This window comes from Triticum aestivum, chromosome 1B (assembly GCF_018294505.1).
Source record: "Triticum aestivum cultivar Chinese Spring chromosome 1B, IWGSC CS RefSeq v2.1, whole genome shotgun sequence".
NCBI lineage: Eukaryota > Viridiplantae > Streptophyta > Magnoliopsida > Poales > Poaceae > Triticum > Triticum aestivum.
The window spans coordinates 325,577,638-325,587,224 of NC_057795.1; positions in this window are offsets into that span (position 1 = coordinate 325,577,638).

The window sequence follows — 9,587 nt, forward strand, 5'->3', positions numbered from 1 at the left end:
TGTTTGTGCATCATGCCATGTTTATGCTTGTGCATTTACCATGTTGTTTGTTTCTTTCCGGTGTTGCTTCTTAGTTCCGGTCATGTTGCGATTGTGAGGATTCGTTCGACTACTCCCGTTCGTCTTCTTCATGGACTCGTTCTTCTTCCCTGCAGGATTTCAGGCAAGATGGCCGTCACCTTGGATCTCACCACTATCATTGCTATGCTAGTTGCTTCGTTCTATCTCTATGTTGCGCTACCTACCATTTGCTCTTCAAGCCTTCCAAATTGCCATGTCAGCCTCTAACCTTTTTCACCCTTCCTAGCAAACCGTTGCTTAGCTATGTTACCGCATTGCTCAGCCCCTCTTATAGCGTTTTTAGTTGCAGGTGAAGTTGAAGATTGCTCCATGATGGATAAGATTGCTCGGCCTTATGCCCGGTGTTTTGTTCCACTCTTGCCGCCCTAGTTTCCGTCATACCGGTGTTATGTTCCCGGATTTTGCGTTCCTTACGCGGTTGGGTGATTTATGGGACCCCCTTGACAGTTTGCTTTGAATAAAACTCCTCCAGCAAGGCCCAACCTTGGTTTTACCATTTGCCTCACCTAAGCCTTTTTCCCTTGGGTTTCCGGAGCCCGAGGGTCATCTTTATTTACCCCCCCCCCCGGGCCAGTGCTCGTCATGAGTGTTGGTCCAACCTGTCAGCCGCCGGTGGCCACCAGGGGCAACTCTGGGATGGCCTACCAGAAGCTTGGACAATCCGGTGTGCCCTGAGAACAAGATATGTGCAGCTCGTATCAGGATTTGTCGGCACATTCGGGCGGCTTTGCTGGTCTTGTTTTCACATTGTCGAAATGTCTTGTAAACCGGGAGTCTAAGACTGATCGGGTCTTCCTAGGAGAAGGTATATCCTTCATTGATTGCGAGAGCTTATCATGGGCTAAGTTGGGACACCCCTGCAGGGTTTAAACTTTCGAGAGCCCTGCCCGCGGTTATGTGGCAGATGGGAATTTGTTAATGTCCGGTTGTAGATAACTTGACACCAGATCCAATTGAAAACGCATCAACCACGTGTGTAGCCGTGATGGTCTCTTCTCGGCGGAGTCCGGGAAGTGAACACGGTTTTGGGTTATGTTTGACGTAAGTAGGAGTTCAGGATCACCTCTTGATCATTGATAGCTTCACGACCGTTCCGCTTGCTCTCTTCTTGCTCTTATTTGCGTATGTTAGCCACCATATATGCTTAGTCGCTGCTGCAGCCTCACCACTTTACCCCTTCCTTTCCCATTAAGCTTTGATAGTCTTGATACCCATGGTAATGGGATTGCTGAGTCCTCGTGCCTCACAGATTCCTACAACAACAGTTGCAGGTACAGGTTTATGCGATGATCATGACGCGAGAGCGATGTTTGCTTGCTTTGGAGTTCTTCTTCTGCTTCTTCTTCGATCAGGGGATAGGTTCCAGGTCGGCAGCCTAGGCTAGCAGGGTGGATATTGTGTGAGCCTCTGTTTGTGTTTCATTCGTAGCCGGATGCTGATCTTATGTATGTTGTATTGATGTGCTCTTGTGGCATTTGTATGTGTTGTATGTATCCCCATCTATTATGTAATGTTGATGTAATGATATCCACCTTGCAAAAGCGTTTCAATATGCGGTTCTATCCTTGGTGGGACCTTCGCGTCTCTTTAGGATAGTATCACATATTGGGCGTGACAGTAGTGGTGCAGTCTTCTGCAGGCAACTAGGAGTGCGAGCAAGAGCTTCTAGGGCATGGTGTAGCATGCCCGAGCCTCCCTCAGTACTGTGCTGATGAAGTAGACAGGGTGCTCGACGAGGGATGAGGCATCAGCGGAATCTTGTTCTTCACGAGGGCACATGCCCTCCATGGCCTCACGAGGCCTGTCCTCAGGAGTCTTGACAGCCACGGGATCAACCATGGCCTCAGGAGGAATGTCGACCACTGCACTGGCCGAGACTTTAGATGCCTCACCCGGGGGGGTGCACCTTGCTTGTCGGTTGTCCATCCTGCTAAGCCTTCTTGATCGGTCGTTCCTCCCTTAGCGCCACTAGGGCGGCGCTGGCTAAGTGTGGGGTTGCTGCCAGATAGAGCACCAAAAGCTCGAGAGGGTGTGGTGCCACCATCACCGGAGGGCTGGTCAAATATCTCTAGAGGTCCTGGAAAGCCGCGTCTGCCTCTGGGGCCCACTTGAATGGCTCCTTCCTCTTCATCAACTTGAAAAACGGGAGGGCACGCTCCCCCAACTTGGAAATGAAACGCCCAAGTGAGGTTATGCAGCCAGCCAGCTTCTGCATCTCCTTCAGGGTCTATGGGGGGGTTCATGTCCTCTATCGCCTTGACCTTTTCCAGGTTGGCCTCGATCCCTCTGTGTGACACCAAGAAACCCAACAGCTTGCCGGAGGGGACCCCAAACACACACTTCTATAGGTTAAGCCGGAGATCCATCATGCGCAAGCTGGCGAATGTCTCCTCTAGTTCTTCTATTAGAGTCTTGGCCTCCCGAGACTTCACCACTATATCATCAACATAGGCCCCTGCGTTCCTCCCGAGCTGTGAACCCAGGGCGATATGCATCAACCGCTAGAAGGTTGCTCCGGCATTACGTAGCCCGAAGGGCATGCAGGTGTAGCAGTACACTCTGCATGGGGTGAGGAATGCCGTTTTCTCCACATCCTCCACGACCATCTTGATCTAGTGGTAGCCGGAAAAGGCTTCCAGGAAGCACAACAGGTCGCACTCGGCGGTGGAGTCGATGATCTGGTCGATGCGAGGGAGCGGGAAGGGATCTTGAGGGCAGGCCTTGTTGATGTTGGTGAAGTCGACACACATGCGCTCCTTCCTTCCTTTCTTGGGGATGATGACAGGATTCGCCAGCCACTCTGGGTACCGTACCTCTCTGATGACCCCTGCGGCTTGTAGCTTTCGGGTTTCCCGGATGATGAAGGCCTGCTTCTAGGTGGAGTGATGGCAAGCCTTTTGCTTTACTGGCCGTACATTTGGGAATACCCTCAGGTGGTGCTCGATTATCCCTCTTGGGACCCCGGCCAGGTGTTTGGGTTCCCAAGCGAATACATCCTTGTTGGCTCGCGAAAAGTTGATCAACGCTTCCAATTAATCCCGAGGAAGGCCGACCCCTATAGTGAAGGTGGCGCTGGCCATCCCATCCTCGCAGACCAGCACTTGCTTCGTCTCGGCATGGTCTTGGGAGAACAACTGCTTCTTCTTGGCCGGCGCTGCTTCCGGAGCCTCCCGACCCTTCTTCTCGCCGGGTAGCATGGACGCGGCTGTCCTGAAGGCGAGCTTGAGGGCCTGCTGCGCGCCTTTGGTGTCCCCTGCCACCGTGAGGACACCATTTCTGCCAGGCATCTTCATGAGGTTGTACGCGGGGTGTGTCGCAGCCATAAACTGGGCCAAGGCTGGGTATCCCAGGATAGCATTGTACGGCAGGTCGATCTTGGCGATGTCGAAGTTGATGAGCTCGATGCGGTAGTTGTCGCGAGTCCCGAAGGTGACAAGGAGACGGATCTGCCCTAGGGTCTGGCGGGGCTGCCGCCGACCCTGGAGAAGGGCTTGGAGGGGCGGAGTCGGCTGGGCGGCACGTGGAACAGACCGAACGCCTCTGGAGAGAGAACATTGAGGCCGGCTCCCCCATCGATGAGGGTCCTGGTGATCGCCACATGGCAGATGGTGGGGGTGCACAGCATTGGGAGCGCGCCTGCTCTTGTCATGGTGATGGGATGATCCTCGGGGCTGAAGGTGAGGTCAGCTTGGGGCGCCGCCCAGCCCGGGGGAGCCCTCGAGCTCGCTTGAGCGGCGCCTGCCCGCTGGTAGAACTGCTTGATGTGGCGGTCGGAAGGTGGTGCCTGCGAGCCACCTAGGAGGGCTGCGACGACCGGGGGCGCCGGTGCCGCATAATGGGCAAGGAAGAGGTCGTGCAGCTCCTCCCAGGAGGCCATAGAAGATGCCGGCATGTTGAGCAACCAGGCACGTGGCACGCCTAAAAGGGCCATGGGGAGCCAGTTGGCCTTCGCCTTGTCGTCTCCACCGGCCGCCCAAACTGCCTCCTCGTATGCTTGAAGAAAGGGGGCCGGATCTGCCGCGCCATTGTAGAGCGGCAGCATCTCCGGTCTGAACTTGGGCGGCCACTGCACCTGCCGCAGGGAGAGGGTGAAGTAGCACAACCCCGGCGCCTCTTCAGGAACGCGTGTCGATCGGGCCAACGGAGAAGCGCCCGCCATAAGAGTCAGTGGCACGATCTAGAGGTCGAGGAAGAAGATTCCGACGCACCCCTACCTGGTGCGCCAAATGTCGGATTTAGGCATCCGGCAACCCTTGAGAGGTTCAAACTCTAGGGTGCATGCGGAGATCTCAACCTGCCCAGCCTGCCTACTCGCGATCCTCCTAAGCATAGCGCGTCGAGATCAAAAAGACACAAAGACACAGAGATTTATACTGGTTTGGGCCACCGTTGTGGTGTAATACCCTAATCCAGTGTGGTGTGGTGGATTGCCTCGAAGGGCTATGGATGAACTAGTACAGTGGATGAACAAGCCTCAGGAGGTGAGGTGTTCTTGAGCTAGTGTGGTGGTCCGGCGAGAATGGATCTAATCCTCCACTATGGTGGTGGCTAAGTCCTATATATAGTGGCCTTGGTCCTCTTCCCAAATATGAGCAGGAAGGGAACCCATAACGGCGGGATTTGAAAGGGGACAAGTAGTACAGTCTATCCTGACAAAAGTAGTCTTCGCCTCCGAAAATCCTCTGGTCGTGACGCTGCGGTGGGCTCGTCAATGACCTCCGTCCTGCTGTCCTGGCGGTCTTGGTCTTGTTGCACCAAAATGGAAACCTTTGGCTGATTCCTCGGGAGTCCGCGCTTGTGGCTTGCCTCCCTTGCACCAAAGAGGAAACCTATGCTCTGCGTCCGCCTGGCGCCCGCCTGGCCTTGGTCGTCATGGCTCACGTTAGCTGAGCCTCGTGAGATATCCTGCATTGAACTCTCCGCCCCTTAGGAACCCTCCTAAGGAGGCCGCTTCCTTCAGGGGTCTTGGCATCATCCGCCTCGCGAGGCTTGGCCCCTCGTGAGGGTCTTGTGGTGTTGGTGTTGAAGCTGGGCCGTACCAGGCCATCGATGGAGCCACGTGGTGGGCCGCAAGCAGGCAGGGCTGGATACCCCATAATCCAGGACGCCGACACTCCTCGCCTGTGGCTTGAGTCCCTTGCACCAAAGAGGAAACCTGCGCTCTGCGCCCGCCTGGACTAGGTCGTCATGGCTCATGTCAGCTGAGCCTCATGTGATATCCTGCATAGAACTCTCCACCCCTCAGGAGCCCTCCTGAGGAGTCCGGTTCCTTCGGGGGTCTTGGCGTTGTCCGCCTCGCGAGGCTTGGCCCCTCACGAGGTCTTGTGGTGTTGGTGTTGAAGCTGGGCCATACCAGACCGTCAATGGAGCCACGTGGTGGGCCATAGGCAGGGCTAGATACCCCCTAATCCAGGACACCGATAACGGGTGCGGACCGCGCCACTACTAACAGTTGGCTATAGCGCCGTAGTAGTACTTCGGCTGCCCGCGCTGCTAGTAGCCTTAAAACCTGCGCTACTACTAGGGTTTTCCCTAGTAGTGCATGTTCATAACATTGATGCCAAAAGATGTAGAGTTGATAATGATAGTACCGCTTTCTTGTGGCACTGCCGCTTAGGTCATATTGGTGTAAGGCGCATGAAGAACCTCCATGCTGATGGACTTTTGGAGTCACTTGATTTTGAATCACTTGACACATGCGAACCATGCCTCATTGGCAAGATGACCAAAACCCTGTTTTCTGGAACAATGGAACGGGCAAGTGACTTGTTGGAAATCATACATGCTGATGTGTGCGGTCCGATGACTGTTGACGCGTGCGGTGGATATCGTTATTTTCTCACCTTCACCGATTACTTGAATAGATATGGGTATATTTATTTAATGAAGCATAAGTCTAAAACGTTTGAAAAGTTTAAGCAATTTCAGAGTGAAGTTGAGAATCATCGTAACAAGAAGATCAAATTCCTACGATCTGATCGAGGGGAGAGTATCTGCGTTATGAGTTTGGCAATCACTTAAGACAATGTGGAATCGTTTCACAGTTGACGCCACCTAGAATACCATAGTGTATGTCACACCCATCATTTTGTAACATGTCATTTGCATTAATAAAGCATGAAAATTTGGACCAACAAAAACTTTTGCATTAGTTGGCTTTTTAATTGAGTTGGATTTCTCTCTATGGTTTCAAGTGCTCTTTAAAGTCAACACAACTCCACCTCCTATACTTTAACCCCTTGCTCCAAACTTTTGCCCAGTGACCATGCCATGTGCATAGTACAATATAGAATTTTCTTACAAAAATAATTTGGCCAAAAAGTATTTTCTAAATTTAGTTTTCCAAAAATCCCCGAATTGAGGTTTGCACCACAGGTACTTGATTTGGGGTATGAAAAATCTTTTAAAGAGTATGTTTGACTCCTACTAGGTATAGGACTCCCATAAACCACAAAAATATAATTTTTAAAGTTATTTTCTTATTTTATTTAAAGGCTTTTTCTTTAATCCAGAAATGGTCTTTAATAGGTTAAAATTATTTTAATGCTTTAAAAATATTTGGGAAAACTTAGGGAAACTCGGTGGACATATATTGTCCATATATAAGAGTTTCAACACATGATCATGTTCAAAATATTGGTCAAATCCCTCAAAAACCCTTACTAGATATTTCAAGCTTTTGAAATATTTACAAAGCAAATATTCTATAAAAATTCCAAGAAAATTCTGGCAAGTCACACATGCCTAATGTGATGATCTTGAAAAGTTTCATCCCAATCAAAATAGTTTTGGTTCACAAAAGTGACCCAAAACCCTCTTTGTCCAGATTCAAGTTTGAACAACTCTACATTGCCAACTTTTTCCAATTGACCACAAACTTTGTGGACATGCTCAAATACCCAAATTATGTCACTACAACAAGTCGTACACCAAGGAGAAGAGTTTAGCTTAGCTAGATCTAAGCAAGTCCATTTTTGTTGATTTCTAGGGTTTACAAAAGTTGCATTGGCAACTTTGCCCAAATGGACTCAAAGTTGGTGGAACACCTTATTTCCTCATGCCATTTGACCCTGTCAACCCTCATGCCAAGAGGGATTCATCTTCTTGCCCATACAAACCACACACACCTTTTGCCAATTTTCCAAAAGCATCACTTTGACCTCTTCTACTAATCTCCATAGGCTCAAAATCTTACCACAGCCCCTCCTAGTCCTCTTCTACCTCCAGTAACTCTCCCCTAGCCAATGTTCAATGATTGATGGGTAAAACACCCCCATTTACCCCCTGGACAACAACTTATCTCTCTTTCTCACCTCCCTCCTCACTCCAGTGGCCATCCATGGCATCCAAGGCTCTCCCCACATTCTTTACTCCCCCTAGAGCTACCAGACACATTTGGCTGCACCCACTTTTCCAAAAAATGGCCATGCCGGCCATACACGCACTCTGGAGCATGCTACAGTGTGCTCCCGCACTGTAGCCACCCCCTGCCAACCGCCTCCAGCCACCTCGGGCCCCCGGCGCTTCAGAGAGTTATCTCTGGGCCCTCTCGGTAATACTCATCACTATAAGCTTTGCAAGCATTGTGACTAATGAGTTAGTTGTGGGATGAAGTATTACGGAACGAGTAAAGAGACTTGCCGGTAATGAGATTGAACTAGGTATTGAGATACCGATGATCGAATCTCGGGCAAGTAACATACCGATGATAAAGGGAACGACGTATGTTGTTATGCGGTTTGACCGATAAAGATCTTCGTAGAATATGTAGGAACCAATATGAGCATCCAGCTTCCGCTACTGGTTATTGACCGGACATGTGTCTTGGTCATGTCTACATAGTTCTCGAACCCGTAGGGTACGCATGCTTAACGTTCAATGACGATTGGTATTATGAGTTTATGTGAGATGATGTACCGAAGGTTTTTTGGTGTCCCGGATGTGATCACGGTCATGACGAGGAGTCTCGAAAAGGTCGAGACATAAATATTGATATATTGGAAGGCTATGTTTGGACACCGGAAAGGTTCCGAGTGGTTCGGGCATTTTTTCGGAGTACCGGGAGGTTACCGGAACCCCTCGTGGAGTCAATGGGCCTTAATGGGCCATGGTGGAAGAGAGGAGGAAGCGGCCAAAGTCGGGGCACCCCCCCAAGCCCAATCTGAATTGGGAGGGGGGCCAGCCCCCCTTTCATTCTCTCCCTCTCCCTCTTCCTTCTTCTCCTACTCCAACTAGGGAAGGGGGAAACCTACTCCTACTGGGAGTAGGACTCCCCCCTGGGCGCGCCATAGAGGGCCGGCCCTCCCCCTCCTCCACTCCTTTATATACGGGGGAAGGGGGCACCCCATAGACACACAAGTTTCTCTTAACCGTGTGCGGTACCCCCTCCACAGTTACACACCTCGATCATACCATCGTAGTGCTTAGGCGAAGCCCTGTGCCGGTAACATCATCATCACCGTCGCCACACCATTGTGCTGACGGAACTCACCCTCATCCTCAACTGGAACAAGATGACGAGGGACGTCATCGAGCTGAACGTGTGCTGAATGCAGAGGTGCCATATGTTCGGTACTTGGATCGGTTGGATCGCAAAGAAGTTCGACTACATCAACCGCGTTACTAAACGCTTCCGCTTTCGGTCTACGAGGGTACATGGACACACTCTCCCCTCTTGTTGCTATGCATCTCCTAGATAGATCTTGCGTGACCATAGGATTTTTTTTGAAATGACTGCGTTCCCCAACAGTGGCATCCGAGCCAGGTCTATGCGTAGATGTTATATGCACGGGTAGAACACAAAGAGTTGTGGGCGATAATAGTCATACTACTTACCAGCATGTCATACTTTGATTCAGCGGTATTGTTGGATGAAGCGTCCCGGACCGACATTACATGACCGCATTCATGAGACTAGTTCTACCGACATGCTTATGCACATAGGTGGCTGGCGGGTGTCTGTTTCTCCAACTTTAGTTTAATCGAGTGTGGCTACACCCGGTCCTTGTTGAAGTTTAAAACAACATACTTGACGGAAAATCGTTGTGGTTTTGATGCGTAGGTAAGAACGGTTCTTGCTAGAAGCCCGTAGCAGCCACGTAAAACTTGCAACAACAAAGTAGAGGACGTCTAACTTGTTTTTGCAGTGCTTGCTATGATGTGACATGGTAAAGACATGATGTGATATAATTTATTGTATGAGATGATCTTGTTTTGTAACAAAGTTATCGGCAACTGGCAGGAGCCATATGGTTTTCTCTTTATTGTATGCAATGCAATCGCCATGTAATTGTTTTACTTTATCACTAAGCGGTAGCGATAGTCGTAGTAACAATAGTTGGCGAGACGTCAATGATGCTACGATGGAGATCAAGGTGTCATGCCGGTGACGATGGAGATCATGACGATGCTTCGGTGATGGAGATCATGAGCACAAGATGACGATGGCCATATCATGTCACATATTTTGATTGCATGTGATGTTTATCTTTTATGCATCTTATTTT